Below are 19,686 nucleotides of genomic sequence, written 5' to 3' on the forward strand. Positions count from 1 at the left end.
TCAGTTTGGACCTCACCTCGACATCCCGCTTCACCTAGAGAGGGGGCGAGTGTGAGCTCCCGGAAAGAACGCTGAGCAGAGTGTTCACCTCAATGCAGGTGGCTTTTCGTAACTGAATCCAAGTTGCCCAGCACGCGAGACTGGTTAGGACTGCCTTCAGTAGCCTTTGGCAAGCTGGGGCAACATAGGTTTCCAAGGAAGAGGACAGTGTGTCGCCTTGGACTCTGCATGCCAGGAAATGTTGACAAGGGCCTACACGGCGGCCTGTTTCTCAGCAGGCCGAGAGGAGACGTGTGGTCTTGAGTTCAGTTGCATGGCAAACAGTGCGGAGGCCAGAGTTCTGTGAGAGCCGACAGCTCTCCTCGCTCCCCATTTAAGCCCCCAAACGGTGGAGAACTCATGGAAACTGCGGCAGGCAGAACTTGTCCGGCGCAAATTTCGCCACTACACTGAGGCCAAGGGTCGTCTCACGGTTTCCCAGGACGAACGTGGGCTGCAGAATTATCGCTCCTCCAGAGTTGCAAGAGCCCTGCTTATCAGGCTAAAATACTCGCTTCCTACACAGGCGTAGGGGCAGAGGATAGCTGCTGGGCAATAGCAGGGTCTTGCAAGCAGCCCCTAAGACACCGGGATCCAAGCTTCCAAAGGGAAACGGCTGCTTCTGTATGCAGGGTCACCTAGCCAAGTTAGCAGCAAACCTGAGTCCCTGCTGTATTGGCGCTGCGAAGGGAGGCCATCGCAAAACACTGGGAACTTCGCTGAATAAATTTTCCTTTCAAGGCGTCTAAGTGTGGCAACTTCCCTAACAGACCGAAGACCTTAGCAAGGCGTCGTAAGCAATGCCTCTTATGACGACTACCACTGCAAAGTGAGCGATTGTGCTCTTTGCTCAGTTTGGACCTCACCTCGACATCCCGCTTCACCTAGAGAGGGGGCGAGTGTGAGCTCCCGGAAAGAACGCTGAGCAGAGTGTTCACCTCAATGCAGGTGGCTTTTCGTAACTGAATCCAAGTTGCCCAGCACGCGAGACTGGTTAGGACTGCCTTCAGTAGCCTTTGGCAAGCTGGGGCAACATAGGTTTCCAAGGAAGAGGACAGTGTGTCGCCTTGGACTCTGCATGCCAGGAAATGTTGACAAGGGCCTACACGGCGGCCTGTTTCTCAGCAGGCCGAGAGGAGACGTGTGGTCTTGAGTTCAGTTGCATGGCAAACAGTGCGGAGGCCAGAGTTCTGTGAGAGCCGACAGCTCTCCTTGCTCCCCATTTAAGCCCCCAAACGGTGGAGAACTCATGGAAACTGCGGCAGGCAGAACTTGTCCGGCGCAAATTTCGCCACTACACTGAGGCCAAGGGTCGTCTCACGGTTTCCCAGGACGAACGTGGGCTGCAGAATTATCGCTCCTCCAGAGTTGCAAGAGCCCTGCTTATCAGGCTAAAATACTCGCTTCCTACACAGGCGTAGGGGCAGAGGATAGCTGCTGGGCAATAGCAGGGTCTTGCAAGCAGCCCCTAAGACACCGGGATCCAAGCTTCCAAAGAGAAACGCCTGCTTCTGTATGCCGTGTCACCCAGCCTAGTTAGCGGCAAACCTAAGTCCCTGCAGTACTGGCGCTGCAAAAGTTGGCCATCGCCAAACAATGGGAACTTCGCTGAATACATTTTCCTTTCAAGGCGTCTAAGTGTGGCTGGTTCCTTAACACAGGGAAGGCCTTAGCCAGGCGTAGTTGGCAATTCCTCTCACGAGGACTACTAGTGCAACGTGAGGAATTGTGCTCTTTGCTCAGGTTGGTCCTCACTTCGACTTCCTTCTGAACCTAAAGCAAAGTGAGGAATTGTGCTCTTTGCTCAGGTTGGTCCTCACTTCGACTTCCTGCTTAACCTAGAGAGGTGGCAATTGTGAGCTCCCGGGAAGAACGCTGAGCAGAGTGCTCACCTCAATGCAGGTGGCTTTTCCTCACTGAATGCAAGTGGCCCAGCACATGAGACTGGCTCGGACTGCCTTCGTGAGCGTTGGCAAGCTGGGGCACCCTATTTTTCCAAGGAAGAGGACAGTGTGTCGCCTTGGAGTCTACATGCCAAGAAGTGTTACGAATGGCCTACACGGCGGCCTGTTTCTCAGCAGGCCGGGAGGAGACGTGTGGTCTTGAGTTCAGTTGCATGGCAAACAGTGCGGAGGCCAGAATTCTGTGAGAGCCGACAGCTCTCCTCGCTCTCCATTTAAGCCCCCAAACGGTGGAGAACTCATGGAAACTGCGGCAGGCAGAACTTGTCCGGCGCAAATTTCGCCACTACACTGAGGCCAAGGGTCGCCTCGCGGTTTCCCAGGACGAACGTGGGCTGCAGAATTATCGCTCCTCCAGAGTTGCAAGAGTCCTGCTTCTCAGGCTAGAATACTCGCTTCCTACACAGGCATAGGGGCAGAGGATAGCTGCTGGGCAATAGCAGGGTCCTGCAAGCCCCCACTAAGAAACCGAGATCCAAGCTTCCAAAGGGAAAGGACTGCTTCTGTATGCAGGGTCACCTAGCCAAGTTAGCAGCAAACCTGAGTCCCTGCTGTATTGGCGCTGCGAAGGGAGACTATCGCAAAACACTTGGAACTTCGCTGAATAAATTTTCCTTTCAAGGCGTCTAAGTGTGGCAACTTCCCTAACAGACCGAACCTTAGCAAGGCTTCGTAAGCAATGCCTCTTACGACGACTACCACTGCAAAGTGAGCGATGGTGCTCTTTGCTCAGTTTGGACCTCACCTCGACATCCTGCTTCAGCTACAGAGGGGGCGAGTGTGAGCTCCCGGAAAGAACGCTGAGCAGAGTGTTCACCTCAATGCAGGTGGCTTTTCGTAACTACATCCAAGTTGCCCAGCAGGCGAGACTGGTTAGGAATGCCTTCGGTAGCCTTTGGCAAGCTGGGGCAACGTAGGTTTCCAAGCTAGAGGACAGTGTGTCGCCTTGGACTCTGCACACCAGGAAATACTGACAAGGGCCTACACGGCGGCCTGTTTCTCAGCAGGCCGGGAGGCGACGTGTGGTCTTCAGTTCAGTTGCATGGCAAAAAGTGCGGAGGCCAGAGTTCTGTGAGAGCCGACAGCTCTCCTCGCTCTCCATTTATGCCCCCAAACGGTGGAGAACTCATGGAAACTGCGGCAGGCAGAACTTGTCCGGCGCAAATTTCGCCACTACACTGAGGCCAAGGTTCGCCTTGCGGATTCCCAGGACGAACGTGGGCTGCAGAATTATCGCTCCTCCAGAGTTGCAAGAGCCCTGCTCATCAGGCTAAAATACTCGCTTCCTACACAGGCGTAGGGGCAGAGGATAGCTGCTGGGCAATAGCAGGGTCTTGCAAGCAGCCCCTAAGACACCGGGATCCAAGCTTCCAAAGGGAAACGGCTGCTTCTGTATGCAGGGTCACCTAGCCAAGTTAGCAGCAAACCTGAGTCCCTGCTGTATTGGCGCTGCGAAGGGAGGCCATCGCAAAACACTGGGAACTTCGCTGAATAAATTTTCCTTTCAAGGCGTCTAAGTGTGGCAACTTCCCTAACAGACCGAAGACCTTAGCAAGGCGTCGTAAGCAATGCCTCTTATGACGACTACCACTGCAAAGTGAGCGATTGTGCTCTTTGCTCAGTTTGGACCTCACCTCGACATCCCGCTTCACCTAGAGAGGGGGCGAGTGTGAGCTCCCGGAAAGAACGCTGAGCAGAGTGTTCACCTCAATGCAGGTGGCTTTTCGTAACTGAATCCAAGTTGCCCAGCACGCGAGACTGGTTAGGACTGCCTTCAGTAGCCTTTGGCAAGCTGGGGCAACATAGGTTTCCAAGGAAGAGGACAGTGTGTCGCCTTGGACTCTGCATGCCAGGAAATGTTGACAAGGGCCTACACGGCGGCCTGTTTCTCAGCAGGCCGAGAGGAGACGTGTGGTCTTGAGTTCAGTTGCATGGCAAACAGTGCGGAGGCCAGAGTTCTGTGAGAGCCGACAGCTCTCCTCGCTCCCCATTTAAGCCCCCAAACGGTGGAGAACTCATGGAAACTGCGGCAGGCAGAACTTGTCCGGCGCAAATTTCGCCACTACACTGAGGCCAAGGGTCGTCTCACGGTTTCCCAGGACGAACGTGGGCTGCAGAATTATCGCTCCTCCAGAGTTGCAAGAGCCCTGCTTATCAGGCTAAAATACTCGCTTCCTACACAGGCGTAGGGGCAGAGGATAGCTGCTGGGCAATAGCAGGGTCTTGCAAGCAGCCCCTAAGACACCGGGATCCAAGCTTCCAAAGGGAAACGGCTGCTTCTGTATGCAGGGTCACCTAGCCAAGTTAGCAGCAAACCTGAGTCCCTGCTGTATTGGCGCTGCGAAGGGAGGCCATCGCAAAACACTGGGAACTTCGCTGAATAAATTTTCCTTTCAAGGCGTCTAAGTGTGGCAACTTCCCTAACAGACCGAAGACCTTAGCAAGGCGTCGTAAGCAATGCCTCTTATGACGACTACCACTGCAAAGTGAGCGATTGTGCTCTTTGCTCAGTTTGGACCTCACCTCGACATCCCGCTTCACCTAGAGAGGGGGCGAGTGTGAGCTCCCGGAAAGAACGCTGAGCAGAGTGTTCACCTCAATGCAGGTGGCTTTTCGTAACTGAATGCAAGTTGCCCAGCACGCGAGACTGGTTAGGACTGCCTTCAGTAGCCTTTGGCAAGCTGGGGCAACATAGGTTTCCAAGGAAGAGGACAGTGTGTCGCCTTGGACTCTGCATGCCAGGAAATGTTGACAAGGGCCTACACGGCGGCCTGTTTCTCAGCAGGCCGAGAGGAGACGTGTGGTCTTGAGTTCAGTTGCATGGCAAACAGTGCGGAGGCCAGAGTTCTGTGAGAGCCGACAGCTCTCCTCGCTCCCCATTTAAGCCCCCAAACGGTGGAGAACTCATGGAAACTGCGGCAGGCAGAACTTGTCCGGCGCAAATTTCGCCACTACACTGAGGCCAAGGGTCGTCTCACGGTTTCCCAGGACGAACGTGGGCTGCAGAATTATCGCTCCTCCAGAGTTGCAAGAGCTCTGCTTCTCAGGCTAGAATACTCGCTTCCTACACAGGCGTAGGGGCAGAGGATAGTTGCTGGGCAATAGCAGGGTCTTGCAAGCAGCCCCTAAGACACCGGGATCCAAGCTTCCAAAGAGAAACGCCTGCTTCTGTATGCCGTGTCACCCAGCCTAGTTAGCGGCAAACCTAAGTCCCTGCAGTACTGGCGCTGCAAAAGTTGGCCATCGCCAAACAATGGGAACTTCGCTGAATACATTTTCCTTTCAAGGCGTCTAAGTGTGGCTGGTTCCTTAACACAGGGAAGGCCTTAGCCAGGCGTAGTTGGCAATTCCTCTCACGAGGACTACTAGTGCAACGTGAGGAATTGTGCTCTTTGCTCAGGTTGGTCCTCACTTCGACTTCCTTCTGAACCTAAAGCAAAGTGAGGAATTGTGCTCTTTGCTCAGGTTGGTCCTCACTTCGACTTCCTGCTTAACCTAGAGAGGTGGCAATTGTGAGCTCCCGGGAAGAACGCTGAGCAGAGTGCTCACCTCAATGCAGGTGGCTTTTCCTCACTGAATGCAAGTGGCCCAGCACATGAGACTGGCTCGGACTGCCTTCGTGAGCGTTGGCAAGCTGGGGCACCCTATTTTTCCAAGGAAGAGGACAGTGTGTCGCCTTGGAGTCTACATGCCAAGAAGTGTTACGAATGGCCTACACGGCGGCCTGTTTCTCAGCAGGCCGGGAGGAGACGTGTGGTCTTGAGTTCAGTTGCATGGCAAACAGTGCGGAGGCCAGAATTCTGTGAGAGCCGACAGCTCTCCTCGCTCTCCATTTAAGCCCCCAAACGGTGGAGAACTCATGGAAACTGCGGCAGGCAGAACTTGTCCGGCGCAAATTTCGCCACTACACTGAGGCCAAGGGTCGCCTCGCGGTTTCCCAGGACGAACGTGGGCTGCAGAATTATCGCTCCTCCAGAGTTGCAAGAGTCCTGCTTCTCAGGCTAGAATACTCGCTTCCTACACAGGCATAGGGGCAGAGGATAGCTGCTGGGCAATAGCAGGGTCCTGCAAGCCCCCACTAAGAAACCGAGATCCAAGCTTCCAAAGGGAAAGGACTGCTTCTGTATGCAGGGTCACCTAGCCAAGTTAGCAGCAAACCTGAGTCCCTGCTGTATTGGCGCTGCGAAGGGAGACTATCGCAAAACACTTGGAACTTCGCTGAATAAATTTTCCTTTCAAGGCGTCTAAGTGTGGCAACTTCCCTAACAGACCGAACCTTAGCAAGGCTTCGTAAGCAATGCCTCTTACGACGACTACCACTGCAAAGTGAGCGATGGTGCTCTTTGCTCAGTTTGGACCTCACCTCGACATCCTGCTTCAGCTACAGAGGGGGCGAGTGTGAGCTCCCGGAAAGAACGCTGAGCAGAGTGTTCACCTCAATGCAAGTGGCTTTTCGTAACTACATCCAAGTTGCCCAGCAGGCGAGACTGGTTAGGAATGCCTTCGGTAGCCTTTGGCAAGCTGGGGCAACGTAGGTTTCCAAGCTAGAGGACAGTGTGTCGCCTTGGACTCTGCACACCAGGAAATACTGACAAGGGCCTACACGGCGGCCTGTTTCTCAGCAGGCCGGGAGGCGACGTGTGGTCTTCAGTTCAGTTGCATGGCAAAAAGTGCGGAGGCCAGAGTTCTGTGAGAGCCGACAGCTCTCCTCGCTCTCCATTTATGCCCCCAAACGGTGGAGAACTCATGGAAACTGCGGCAGGCAGAACTTGTCCGGCGCAAATTTCGCCACTACACTGAGGCCAAGGTTCGCCTTGCGGATTCCCAGGACGAACGTGGGCTGCAGAATTATCGCTCCTCCAGAGTTGCAAGAGCCCTGCTCATCAGGCTAAAATACTCGCTTCCTACACAGGCGTAGGGGCAGAGGATAGCTGCTGGGCAATAGCAGGGTCTTGCAAGCAGCCCCTAAGACACCGGGATCCAAGCTTCCAAAGGGAAACGGCTGCTTCTGTATGCAGGGTCACCTAGCCAAGTTAGCAGCAAACCTGAGTCCCTGCTGTATTGGCGCTGCGAAGGGAGGCCATCGCAAAACACTGGGAACTTCGCTGAATAAATTTTCCTTTCAAGGCGTCTAAGTGTGGCAACTTCCCTAACAGACCGAAGACCTTAGCAAGGCGTCGTAAGCAATGCCTCTTATGACGACTACCACTGCAAAGTGAGCGATTGTGCTCTTTGCTCAGTTTGGACCTCACCTCGACATCCCGCTTCACCTAGAGAGGGGGCGAGTGTGAGCTCCCGGAAAGAACGCTGAGCAGAGTGTTCACCTCAATGCAGGTGGCTTTTCGTAACTGAATCCAAGTTGCCCAGCACGCGAGACTGGTTAGGACTGCCTTCAGTAGCCTTTGGCAAGCTGGGGCAACATAGGTTTCCAAGGAAGAGGACAGTGTGTCGCCTTGGACTCTGCATGCCAGGAAATGTTGACAAGGGCCTACACGGCGGCCTGTTTCTCAGCAGGCCGAGAGGAGACGTGTGGTCTTGAGTTCAGTTGCATGGCAAACAGTGCGGAGGCCAGAGTTCTGTGAGAGCCGACAGCTCTCCTCGCTCCCCATTTAAGCCCCCAAACGGTGGAGAACTCATGGAAACTGCGGCAGGCAGAACTTGTCCGGCGCAAATTTCGCCACTACACTGAGGCCAAGGGTCGTCTCACGGTTTCCCAGGACGAACGTGGGCTGCAGAATTATCGCTCCTCCAGAGTTGCAAGAGCCCTGCTTATCAGGCTAAAATACTCGCTTCCTACACAGGCGTAGGGGCAGAGGATAGCTGCTGGGCAATAGCAGGGTCTTGCAAGCAGCCCCTAAGACACCGGGATCCAAGCTTCCAAAGAGAAACGCCTGCTTCTGTATGCCGTGTCACCCAGCCTAGTTAGCGGCAAACCTAAGTCCCTGCAGTACTGGCGCTGCAAAAGTTGGCCATCGCCAAACAATGGGAACTTCGCTGAATACATTTTCCTTTCAAGGCGTCTAAGTGTGGCTGGTTCCTTAACACAGGGAAGGCCTTAGCCAGGCGTAGTTGGCAATTCCTCTCACGAGGACTACTAGTGCAACGTGAGGAATTGTGCTCTTTGCTCAGGTTGGTCCTCACTTCGACTTCCTTCTGAACCTAAAGCAAAGTGAGGAATTGTGCTCTTTGCTCAGGTTGGTCCTCACTTCGACTTCCTGCTTAACCTAGAGAGGTGGCAATTGTGAGCTCCCGGGAAGAACGCTGAGCAGAGTGCTCACCTCAATGCAGGTGGCTTTTCCTCACTGAATGCAAGTGGCCCAGCACATGAGACTGGCTCGGACTGCCTTCGTGAGCGTTGGCAAGCTGGGGCACCCTATTTTTCCAAGGAAGAGGACAGTGTGTCGCCTTGGAGTCTACATGCCAAGAAGTGTTACGAATGGCCTACACGGCGGCCTGTTTCTCAGCAGGCCGGGAGGAGACGTGTGGTCTTGAGTTCAGTTGCATGGCAAACAGTGCGGAGGCCAGAATTCTGTGAGAGCCGACAGCTCTCCTCGCTCTCCATTTAAGCCCCCAAACGGTGGAGAACTCATGGAAACTGCGGCAGGCAGAACTTGTCCGGCGCAAATTTCGCCACTACACTGAGGCCAAGGGTCGCCTCGCGGTTTCCCAGGACGAACGTGGGCTGCAGAATTATCGCTCCTCCAGAGTTGCAAGAGTCCTGCTTCTCAGGCTAGAATACTCGCTTCCTACACAGGCATAGGGGCAGAGGATAGCTGCTGGGCAATAGCAGGGTCCTGCAAGCCCCCACTAAGAAACCGAGATCCAAGCTTCCAAAGGGAAAGGACTGCTTCTGTATGCAGGGTCACCTAGCCAAGTTAGCAGCAAACCTGAGTCCCTGCTGTATTGGCGCTGCGAAGGGAGACTATCGCAAAACACTTGGAACTTCGCTGAATAAATTTTCCTTTCAAGGCGTCTAAGTGTGGCAACTTCCCTAACAGACCGAACCTTAGCAAGGCTTCGTAAGCAATGCCTCTTACGACGACTACCACTGCAAAGTGAGCGATGGTGCTCTTTGCTCAGTTTGGACCTCACCTCGACATCCTGCTTCAGCTACAGAGGGGGCGAGTGTGAGCTCCCGGAAAGAACGCTGAGCAGAGTGTTCACCTCAATGCAGGTGGCTTTTCGTAACTACATCCAAGTTGCCCAGCAGGCGAGACTGGTTAGGAATGCCTTCGGTAGCCTTTGGCAAGCTGGGGCAACGTAGGTTTCCAAGCTAGAGGACAGTGTGTCGCCTTGGACTCTGCACACCAGGAAATACTGACAAGGGCCTACACGGCGGCCTGTTTCTCAGCAGGCCGGGAGGCGACGTGTGGTCTTCAGTTCAGTTGCATGGCAAAAAGTGCGGAGGCCAGAGTTCTGTGAGAGCCGACAGCTCTCCTCGCTCTCCATTTATGCCCCCAAACGGTGGAGAACTCATGGAAACTGCGGCAGGCAGAACTTGTCCGGCGCAAATTTCGCCACTACACTGAGGCCAAGGTTCGCCTTGCGGATTCCCAGGACGAACGTGGGCTGCAGAATTATCGCTCCTCCAGAGTTGCAAGAGCCCTGCTCATCAGGCTAAAATACTCGCTTCCTACACAGGCGTAGGGGCAGAGGATAGCTGCTGGGCAATAGCAGGGTCTTGCAAGCAGCCCCTAAGACACCGGGATCCAAGCTTCCAAAGGGAAACGGCTGCTTCTGTATGCAGGGTCACCTAGCCAAGTTAGCAGCAAACCTGAGTCCCTGCTGTATTGGCGCTGCGAAGGGAGGCCATCGCAAAACACTGGGAACTTCGCTGAATAAATTTTCCTTTCAAGGCGTCTAAGTGTGGCAACTTCCCTAACAGACCGAAGACCTTAGCAAGGCGTCGTAAGCAATGCCTCTTATGACGACTACCACTGCAAAGTGAGCGATTGTGCTCTTTGCTCAGTTTGGACCTCACCTCGACATCCCGCTTCACCTAGAGAGGGGGCGAGTGTGAGCTCCCGGAAAGAACGCTGAGCAGAGTGTTCACCTCAATGCAGGTGGCTTTTCGTAACTGAATCCAAGTTGCCCAGCACGCGAGACTGGTTAGGACTGCCTTCAGTAGCCTTTGGCAAGCTGGGGCAACATAGGTTTCCAAGGAAGAGGACAGTGTGTCGCCTTGGACTCTGCATGCCAGGAAATGTTGACAAGGGCCTACACGGCGGCCTGTTTCTCAGCAGGCCGAGAGGAGACGTGTGGTCTTGAGTTCAGTTGCATGGCAAACAGTGCGGAGGCCAGAGTTCTGTGAGAGCCGACAGCTCTCCTCGCTCCCCATTTAAGCCCCCAAACGGTGGAGAACTCATGGAAACTGCGGCAGGCAGAACTTGTCCGGCGCAAATTTCGCCACTACACTGAGGCCAAGGGTCGTCTCACGGTTTCCCAGGACGAACGTGGGCTGCAGAATTATCGCTCCTCCAGAGTTGCAAGAGCCCTGCTTATCAGGCTAAAATACTCGCTTCCTACACAGGCGTAGGGGCAGAGGATAGCTGCTGGGCAATAGCAGGGTCTTGCAAGCAGCCCCTAAGACACCGGGATCCAAGCTTCCAAAGGGAAACGGCTGCTTCTGTATGCAGGGTCACCTAGCCAAGTTAGCAGCAAACCTGAGTCCCTGCTGTATTGGCGCTGCGAAGGGAGGCCATCGCAAAACACTGGGAACTTCGCTGAATAAATTTTCCTTTCAAGGCGTCTAAGTGTGGCAACTTCCCTAACAGACCGAAGACCTTAGCAAGGCGTCGTAAGCAATGCCTCTTATGACGACTACCACTGCAAAGTGAGCGATTGTGCTCTTTGCTCAGTTTGGACCTCACCTCGACATCCCGCTTCACCTAGAGAGGGGGCGAGTGTGAGCTCCCGGAAAGAACGCTGAGCAGAGTGTTCACCTCAATGCAGGTGGCTTTTCGTAACTGAATCCAAGTTGCCCAGCACGCGAGACTGGTTAGGACTGCCTTCAGTAGCCTTTGGCAAGCTGGGGCAACATAGGTTTCCAAGGAAGAGGACAGTGTGTCGCCTTGGACTCTGCATGCCAGGAAATGTTGACAAGGGCCTACACGGCGGCCTGTTTCTCAGCAGGCCGAGAGGAGACGTGTGGTCTTGAGTTCAGTTGCATGGCAAACAGTGCGGAGGCCAGAGTTCTGTGAGAGCCGACAGCTCTCCTCGCTCCCCATTTAAGCCCCCAAACGGTGGAGAACTCATGGAAACTGCGGCAGGCAGAACTTGTCCGGCGCAAATTTCGCCACTACACTGAGGCCAAGGGTCGTCTCACGGTTTCCCAGGACGAACGTGGGCTGCAGAATTATCGCTCCTCCAGAGTTGCAAGAGCTCTGCTTCTCAGGCTAGAATACTCGCTTCCTACACAGGCGTAGGGGCAGAGGATAGTTGCTGGGCAATAGCAGGGTCTTGCAAGCAGCCCCTAAGACACCGGGATCCAAGCTTCCAAAGAGAAACGCCTGCTTCTGTATGCCGTGTCACCCAGCCTAGTTAGCGGCAAACCTAAGTCCCTGCAGTACTGGCGCTGCAAAAGTTGGCCATCGCCAAACAATGGGAACTTCGCTGAATACATTTTCCTTTCAAGGCGTCTAAGTGTGGCTGGTTCCTTAACACAGGGAAGGCCTTAGCCAGGCGTAGTTGGCAATTCCTCTCACGAGGACTACTAGTGCAACGTGAGGAATTGTGCTCTTTGCTCAGGTTGGTCCTCACTTCGACTTCCTTCTGAACCTAAAGCAAAGTGAGGAATTGTGCTCTTTGCTCAGGTTGGTCCTCACTTCGACTTCCTGCTTAACCTAGAGAGGTGGCAATTGTGAGCTCCCGGGAAGAACGCTGAGCAGAGTGCTCACCTCAATGCAGGTGGCTTTTCCTCACTGAATGCAAGTGGCCCAGCACATGAGACTGGCTCGGACTGCCTTCGTGAGCGTTGGCAAGCTGGGGCACCCTATTTTTCCAAGGAAGAGGACAGTGTGTCGCCTTGGAGTCTACATGCCAAGAAGTGTTACGAATGGCCTACACGGCGGCCTGTTTCTCAGCAGGCCGGGAGGAGACGTGTGGTCTTGAGTTCAGTTGCATGGCAAACAGTGCGGAGGCCAGAATTCTGTGAGAGCCGACAGCTCTCCTCGCTCTCCATTTAAGCCCCCAAACGGTGGAGAACTCATGGAAACTGCGGCAGGCAGAACTTGTCCGGCGCAAATTTCGCCACTACACTGAGGCCAAGGGTCGCCTCGCGGTTTCCCAGGACGAACGTGGGCTGCAGAATTATCGCTCCTCCAGAGTTGCAAGAGTCCTGCTTCTCAGGCTAGAATACTCGCTTCCTACACAGGCATAGGGGCAGAGGATAGCTGCTGGGCAATAGCAGGGTCCTGCAAGCCCCCACTAAGAAACCGAGATCCAAGCTTCCAAAGGGAAAGGACTGCTTCTGTATGCAGGGTCACCTAGCCAAGTTAGCAGCAAACCTGAGTCCCTGCTGTATTGGCGCTGCGAAGGGAGACTATCGCAAAACACTTGGAACTTCGCTGAATAAATTTTCCTTTCAAGGCGTCTAAGTGTGGCAACTTCCCTAACAGACCGAACCTTAGCAAGGCTTCGTAAGCAATGCCTCTTACGACGACTACCACTGCAAAGTGAGCGATGGTGCTCTTTGCTCAGTTTGGACCTCACCTCGACATCCTGCTTCAGCTACAGAGGGGGCGAGTGTGAGCTCCCGGAAAGAACGCTGAGCAGAGTGTTCACCTCAATGCAGGTGGCTTTTCGTAACTACATCCAAGTTGCCCAGCAGGCGAGACTGGTTAGGAATGCCTTCGGTAGCCTTTGGCAAGCTGGGGCAACGTAGGTTTCCAAGCTAGAGGACAGTGTGTCGCCTTGGACTCTGCACACCAGGAAATACTGACAAGGGCCTACACGGCGGCCTGTTTCTCAGCAGGCCGGGAGGCGACGTGTGGTCTTCAGTTCAGTTGCATGGCAAAAAGTGCGGAGGCCAGAGTTCTGTGAGAGCAGACAGCTCTCCTCGCTCTCCATTTATGCCCCCAAACGGTGGAGAACTCATGGAAACTGCGGCAGGCAGAACTTGTCCGGCGCAAATTTCGCCACTACACTGAGGCCAAGGTTCGCCTTGCGGATTCCCAGGACGAACGTGGGCTGCAGAATTATCGCTCCTCCAGAGTTGCAAGAGCCCTGCTCATCAGGCTAAAATACTCGCTTCCTACACAGGCGTAGGGGCAGAGGATAGCTGCTGGGCAATAGCAGGGTCTTGCAAGCAGCCCCTAAGACACCGGGATCCAAGCTTCCAAAGGGAAACGGCTGCTTCTGTATGCAGGGTCACCTAGCCAAGTTAGCAGCAAACCTGAGTCCCTGCTGTATTGGCGCTGCGAAGGGAGGCCATCGCAAAACACTGGGAACTTCGCTGAATAAATTTTCCTTTCAAGGCGTCTAAGTGTGGCAACTTCCCTAACAGACCGAAGACCTTAGCAAGGCGTCGTAAGCAATGCCTCTTATGACGACTACCACTGCAAAGTGAGCGATTGTGCTCTTTGCTCAGTTTGGACCTCACCTCGACATCCCGCTTCACCTAGAGAGGGGGCGAGTGTGAGCTCCCGGAAAGAACGCTGAGCAGAGTGTTCACCTCAATGCAGGTGGCTTTTCGTAACTGAATCCAAGTTGCCCAGCACGCGAGACTGGTTAGGACTGCCTTCAGTAGCCTTTGGCAAGCTGGGGCAACATAGGTTTCCAAGGAAGAGGACAGTGTGTCGCCTTGGACTCTGCATGCCAGGAAATGTTGACAAGGGCCTACACGGCGGCCTGTTTCTCAGCAGGCCGAGAGGAGACGTGTGGTCTTGAGTTCAGTTGCATGGCAAACAGTGCGGAGGCCAGAGTTCTGTGAGAGCCGACAGCTCTCCTCGCTCCCCATTTAAGCCCCCAAACGGTGGAGAACTCATGGAAACTGCGGCAGGCAGAACTTGTCCGGCGCAAATTTCGCCACTACACTGAGGCCAAGGGTCGTCTCACGGTTTCCCAGGACGAACGTGGGCTGCAGAATTATCGCTCCTCCAGAGTTGCAAGAGCCCTGCTTATCAGGCTAAAATACTCGCTTCCTACACAGGCGTAGGGGCAGAGGATAGCTGCTGGGCAATAGCAGGGTCTTGCAAGCAGCCCCTAAGACACCGGGATCCAAGCTTCCAAAGGGAAACGGCTGCTTCTGTATGCAGGGTCACCTAGCCAAGTTAGCAGCAAACCTGAGTCCCTGCTGTATTGGCGCTGCGAAGGGAGGCCATCGCAAAACACTGGGAACTTCGCTGAATAAATTTTCCTTTCAAGGCGTCTAAGTGTGGCAACTTCCCTAACAGACCGAAGACCTTAGCAAGGCGTCGTAAGCAATGCCTCTTATGACGACTACCACTGCAAAGTGAGCGATTGTGCTCTTTGCTCAGTTTGGACCTCACCTCGACATCCCGCTTCACCTAGAGAGGGGGCGAGTGTGAGCTCCCGGAAAGAACGCTGAGCAGAGTGTTCACCTCAATGCAGGTGGCTTTTCGTAACTGAATCCAAGTTGCCCAGCACGCGAGACTGGTTAGGACTGCCTTCAGTAGCCTTTGGCAAGCTGGGGCAACATAGGTTTCCAAGGAAGAGGACAGTGTGTCGCCTTGGACTCTGCATGCCAGGAAATGTTGACAAGGGCCTACACGGCGGCCTGTTTCTCAGCAGGCCGAGAGGAGACGTGTGGTCTTGAGTTCAGTTGCATGGCAAACAGTGCGGAGGCCAGAGTTCTGTGAGAGCCGACAGCTCTCCTCGCTCCCCATTTAAGCCCCCAAACGGTGGAGAACTCATGGAAACTGCGGCAGGCAGAACTTGTCCGGCGCAAATTTCGCCACTACACTGAGGCCAAGGGTCGTCTCACGGTTTCCCAGGACGAACGTGGGCTGCAGAATTATCGCTCCTCCAGAGTTGCAAGAGCTCTGCTTCTCAGGCTAGAATACTCGCTTCCTACACAGGCGTAGGGGCAGAGGATAGTTGCTGGGCAATAGCAGGGTCTTGCAAGCAGCCCCTAAGACACCGGGATCCAAGCTTCCAAAGAGAAACGCCTGCTTCTGTATGCCGTGTCACCCAGCCTAGTTAGCGGCAAACCTAAGTCCCTGCAGTACTGGCGCTGCAAAAGTTGGCCATCGCCAAACAATGGGAACTTCGCTGAATACATTTTCCTTTCAAGGCGTCTAAGTGTGGCTGGTTCCTTAACACAGGGAAGGCCTTAGCCAGGCGTAGTTGGCAATTCCTCTCACGAGGACTACTAGTGCAACGTGAGGAATTGTGCTCTTTGCTCAGGTTGGTCCTCACTTCGACTTCCTTCTGAACCTAAAGCAAAGTGAGGAATTGTGCTCTTTGCTCAGGTTGGTCCTCACTTCGACTTCCTGCTTAACCTAGAGAGGTGGCAATTGTGAGCTCCCGGGAAGAACGCTGAGCAGAGTGCTCACCTCAATGCAGGTGGCTTTTCCTCACTGAATGCAAGTGGCCCAGCACATGAGACTGGCTCGGACTGCCTTCGTGAGCGTTGGCAAGCTGGGGCACCCTATTTTTCCAAGGAAGAGGACAGTGTGTCACCTTGGAGTCTACATGCCAAGAAGTGTTACGAATGGCCTACACGGCGGCCTGTTTCTCAGCAGGCCGGGAGGAGACGTGTGGTCTTGAGTTCAGTTGCATGGCAAACAGTGCGGAGGCCAGAATTCTGTGAGAGCCGACAGCTCTCCTCGCTCTCCATTTAAGCCCCCAAACGGTGGAGAACTCATGGAAACTGCGGCAGGCAGAACTTGTCCGGCGCAAATTTCGCCACTACACTGAGGCCAAGGGTCGCCTCGCGGTTTCCCAGGACGAACGTGGGCTGCAGAATTATCGCTCCTCCAGAGTTGCAAGAGTCCTGCTTCTCAGGCTAGAATACTCGCTTCCTACACAGGCATAGGGGCAGAGGATAGCTGCTGGGCAATAGCAGGGTCCTGCAAGCCCCCACTAAGAAACCGAGATCCAAGCTTCCAAAGGGAAAGGACTGCTTCTGTATGCAGGGTCACCTAGCCAAGTTAGCAGCAAACCTGAGTCCCTGCTGTATTGGCGCTGCGAAGGGAGACTATCGCAAAACACTTGGAACTTCGCTGAATAAATTTTCCTTTCAAGGCGTCTAAGTGTGGCAACTTCCCTAACAGACCGAACCTTAGCAAGGCTTCGTAAGCAATGCCTCTTACGACGACTACCACTGCAAAGTGAGCGATGGTGCTCTTTGCTCAGTTTGGACCTCACCTCGACATCCTGCTTCAGCTACAGAGGGGGCGAGTGTGAGCTCCCGGAAAGAACGCTGAGCAGAGTGTTCACCTCAATGCAGGTGGCTTTTCGTAACTACATCCAAGTTGCCCAGCAGGCGAGACTGGTTAGGAATGCCTTCGGTAGCCTTTGGCAAGCTGGGGCAACGTAGGTTTCCAAGCTAGAGGACAGTGTGTCGCCTTGGACTCTGCACACCAGGAAATACTGACAAGGGCCTACACGGCGGCCTGTTTCTCAGCAGGCCGGGAGGCGACGTGTGGTCTTCAGTTCAGTTGCATGGCAAAAAGTGCGGAGGCCAGAGTTCTGTGAGAGCCGACAGCTCTCCTCGCTCTCCATTTATGCCCCCAAACGGTGGAGAACTCATGGAAACTGCGGCAGGCAGAACTTGTCCGGCGCAAATTTCGCCACTACACTGAGGCCAAGGTTCGCCTTGCGGATTCCCAGGACGAACGTGGGCTGCAGAATTATCGCTCCTCCAGAGTTGCAAGAGCCCTGCTCATCAGGCTAAAATACTCGCTTCCTACACAGGCGTAGGGGCAGAGGATAGCTGCTGGGCAATAGCAGGGTCTTGCAAGCAGCCCCTAAGACACCGGGATCCAAGCTTCCAAAGGGAAACGGCTGCTTCTGTATGCAGGGTCACCTAGCCAAGTTAGCAGCAAACCTGAGTCCCTGCTGTATTGGCGCTGCGAAGGGAGGCCATCGCAAAACACTGGGAACTTCGCTGAATAAATTTTCCTTTCAAGGCGTCTAAGTGTGGCAACTTCCCTAACAGACCGAAGACCTTAGCAAGGCGTCGTAAGCAATGCCTCTTATGACGACTACCACTGCAAAGTGAGCGATTGTGCTCTTTGCTCAGTTTGGACCTCACCTCGACATCCCGCTTCACCTAGAGAGGGGGCGAGTGTGAGCTCCCGGAAAGAACGCTGAGCAGAGTGTTCACCTCAATGCAGGTGGCTTTTCGTAACTGAATCCAAGTTGCCCAGCACGCGAGACTGGTTAGGACTGCCTTCAGTAGCCTTTGGCAAGCTGGGGCAACATAGGTTTCCAAGGAAGAGGACAGTGTGTCGCCTTGGACTCTGCATGCCAGGAAATGTTGACAAGGGCCTACACGGCGGCCTGTTTCTCAGCAGGCCGAGAGGAGACGTGTGGTCTTGAGTTCAGTTGCATGGCAAACAGTGCGGAGGCCAGAGTTCTGTGAGAGCCGACAGCTCTCCTCGCTCCCCATTTAAGCCCCCAAACGGTGGAGAACTCATGGAAACTGCGGCAGGCAGAACTTGTCCGGCGCAAATTTCGCCACTACACTGAGGCCAAGGGTCGTCTCACGGTTTCCCAGGACGAACGTGGGCTGCAGAATTATCGCTCCTCCAGAGTTGCAAGAGCCCTGCTTATCAGGCTAAAATACTCGCTTCCTACACAGGCGTAGGGGCAGAGGATAGCTGCTGGGCAATAGCAGGGTCTTGCAAGCAGCCCCTAAGACACCGGGATCCAAGCTTCCAAAGGGAAACGGCTGCTTCTGTATGCAGGGTCACCTAGCCAAGTTAGCAGCAAACCTGAGTCCCTGCTGTATTGGCGCTGCGAAGGGAGGCCATCGCAAAACACTGGGAACTTCGCTGAATAAATTTTCCTTTCAAGGCGTCTAAGTGTGGCAACTTCCCTAACAGACCGAAGACCTTAGCAAGGCGTCGTAAGCAATGCCTCTTATGACGACTACCACTGCAAAGTGAGCGATTGTGCTCTTTGCTCAGTTTGGACCTCACCTCGACATCCCGCTTCACCTAGAGAGGGGGCGAGTGTGAGCTCCCGGAAAGAACGCTGAGCAGAGTGTTCACCTCAATGCAGGTGGCTTTTCGTAACTGAATCCAAGTTGCCCAGCACGCGAGACTGGTTAGGACTGCCTTCAGTAGCCTTTGGCAAGCTGGGGCAACATAGGTTTCCAAGGAAGAGGACAGTGTGTCGCCTTGGACTCTGCATGCCAGGAAATGTTGACAAGGGCCTACACGGCGGCCTGTTTCTCAGCAGGCCGAGAGGAGACGTGTGGTCTTGAGTTCAGTTGCATGGCAAACAGTGCGGAGGCCAGAGTTCTGTGAGAGCCGACAGCTCTCCTCGCTCCCCATTTAAGCCCCCAAACGGTGGAGAACTCATGGAAACTGCGGCAGGCAGAACTTGTCCGGCGCAAATTTCGCCACTACACTGAGGCCAAGGGTCGTCTCACGGTTTCCCAGGACGAACGTGGGCTGCAGAATTATCGCTCCTCCAGAGTTGCAAGAGCCCTGCTTATCAGGCTAAAATACTCGCTTCCTACACAGGCGTAGGGGCAGAGGATAGCTGCTGGGCAATAGCAGGGTCTTGCAAGCAGCCCCTAAGACACCGGGATCCAAGCTTCCAAAGGGAAACGGCTGCTTCTGTATGCAGGGTCACCTAGCCAAGTTAGCAGCAAACCTGAGTCCCTGCTGTATTGGCGCTGCGAAGGGAGGCCATCGCAAAACACTGGGAACTTCGCTGAATAAATTTTCCTTTCAAGGCGTCTAAGTGTGGCAACTTCCCTAACAGACCGAAGACCTTAGCAAGGCGTCGTAAGCAATGCCTCTTATGACGACTACCACTGCAAAGTGAGCGATTGTGCTCTTTGCTCAGTTTGGACCTCACCTCGACATCCCGCTTCACCTAGAGAGGGGGCGAGTGTGAGCTCCCGGAAAGAACGCTGAGCAGAGTGTTCACCTCAATGCAGGTGGCTTTTCGTAACTGAATCCAAGTTGCCCAGCACGCGAGACTGGTTAGGACTGCCTTCAGTAGCCTTTGGCAAGCTGGGGCAACATAGGTTTCCAAGGAAGAGGACAGTGTGTCGCCTTGGACTCTGCATGCCAGGAAATGTTGACAAGGGCCTACACGGCGGCCTGTTTCTCAGCAGGCCGAGAGGAGACGTGTGGTCTTGAGTTCAGTTGCATGGCAAACAGTGCGGAGGCCAGAGTTCTGTGAGAGCCGACAGCTCTCCTCGCTCCCCATTTAAGCCCCCAAACGGTGGAGAACTCATGGAAACTGCGGCAGGCAGAACTTGTCCGGCGCAAATTTCGCCACTACACTGAGGCCAAGGGTCGTCTCACGGTTTCCCAGGACGAACGTGGGCTGCAGAATTATCGCTCCTCCAGAGTTGCAAGAGCTCTGCTTCTCAGGCTAGAATACTCGCTTCCTACACAGGCGTAGGGGCAGAGGATAGCTGCTGGGCAATAGCAGGGTCTTGCAAGCAGCCCCTAAGACACCGGGATCCAAGCTTCCAAAGAGAAACGCCTGCTTCTGTATGCCGTGTCACCCAGCCTAGTTAGCGGCAAACCTAAGTCCC

This window comes from Orcinus orca, chromosome 7 (genome assembly GCF_937001465.1).
Source record: "Orcinus orca chromosome 7, mOrcOrc1.1, whole genome shotgun sequence".
NCBI lineage: Eukaryota > Metazoa > Chordata > Mammalia > Artiodactyla > Delphinidae > Orcinus > Orcinus orca.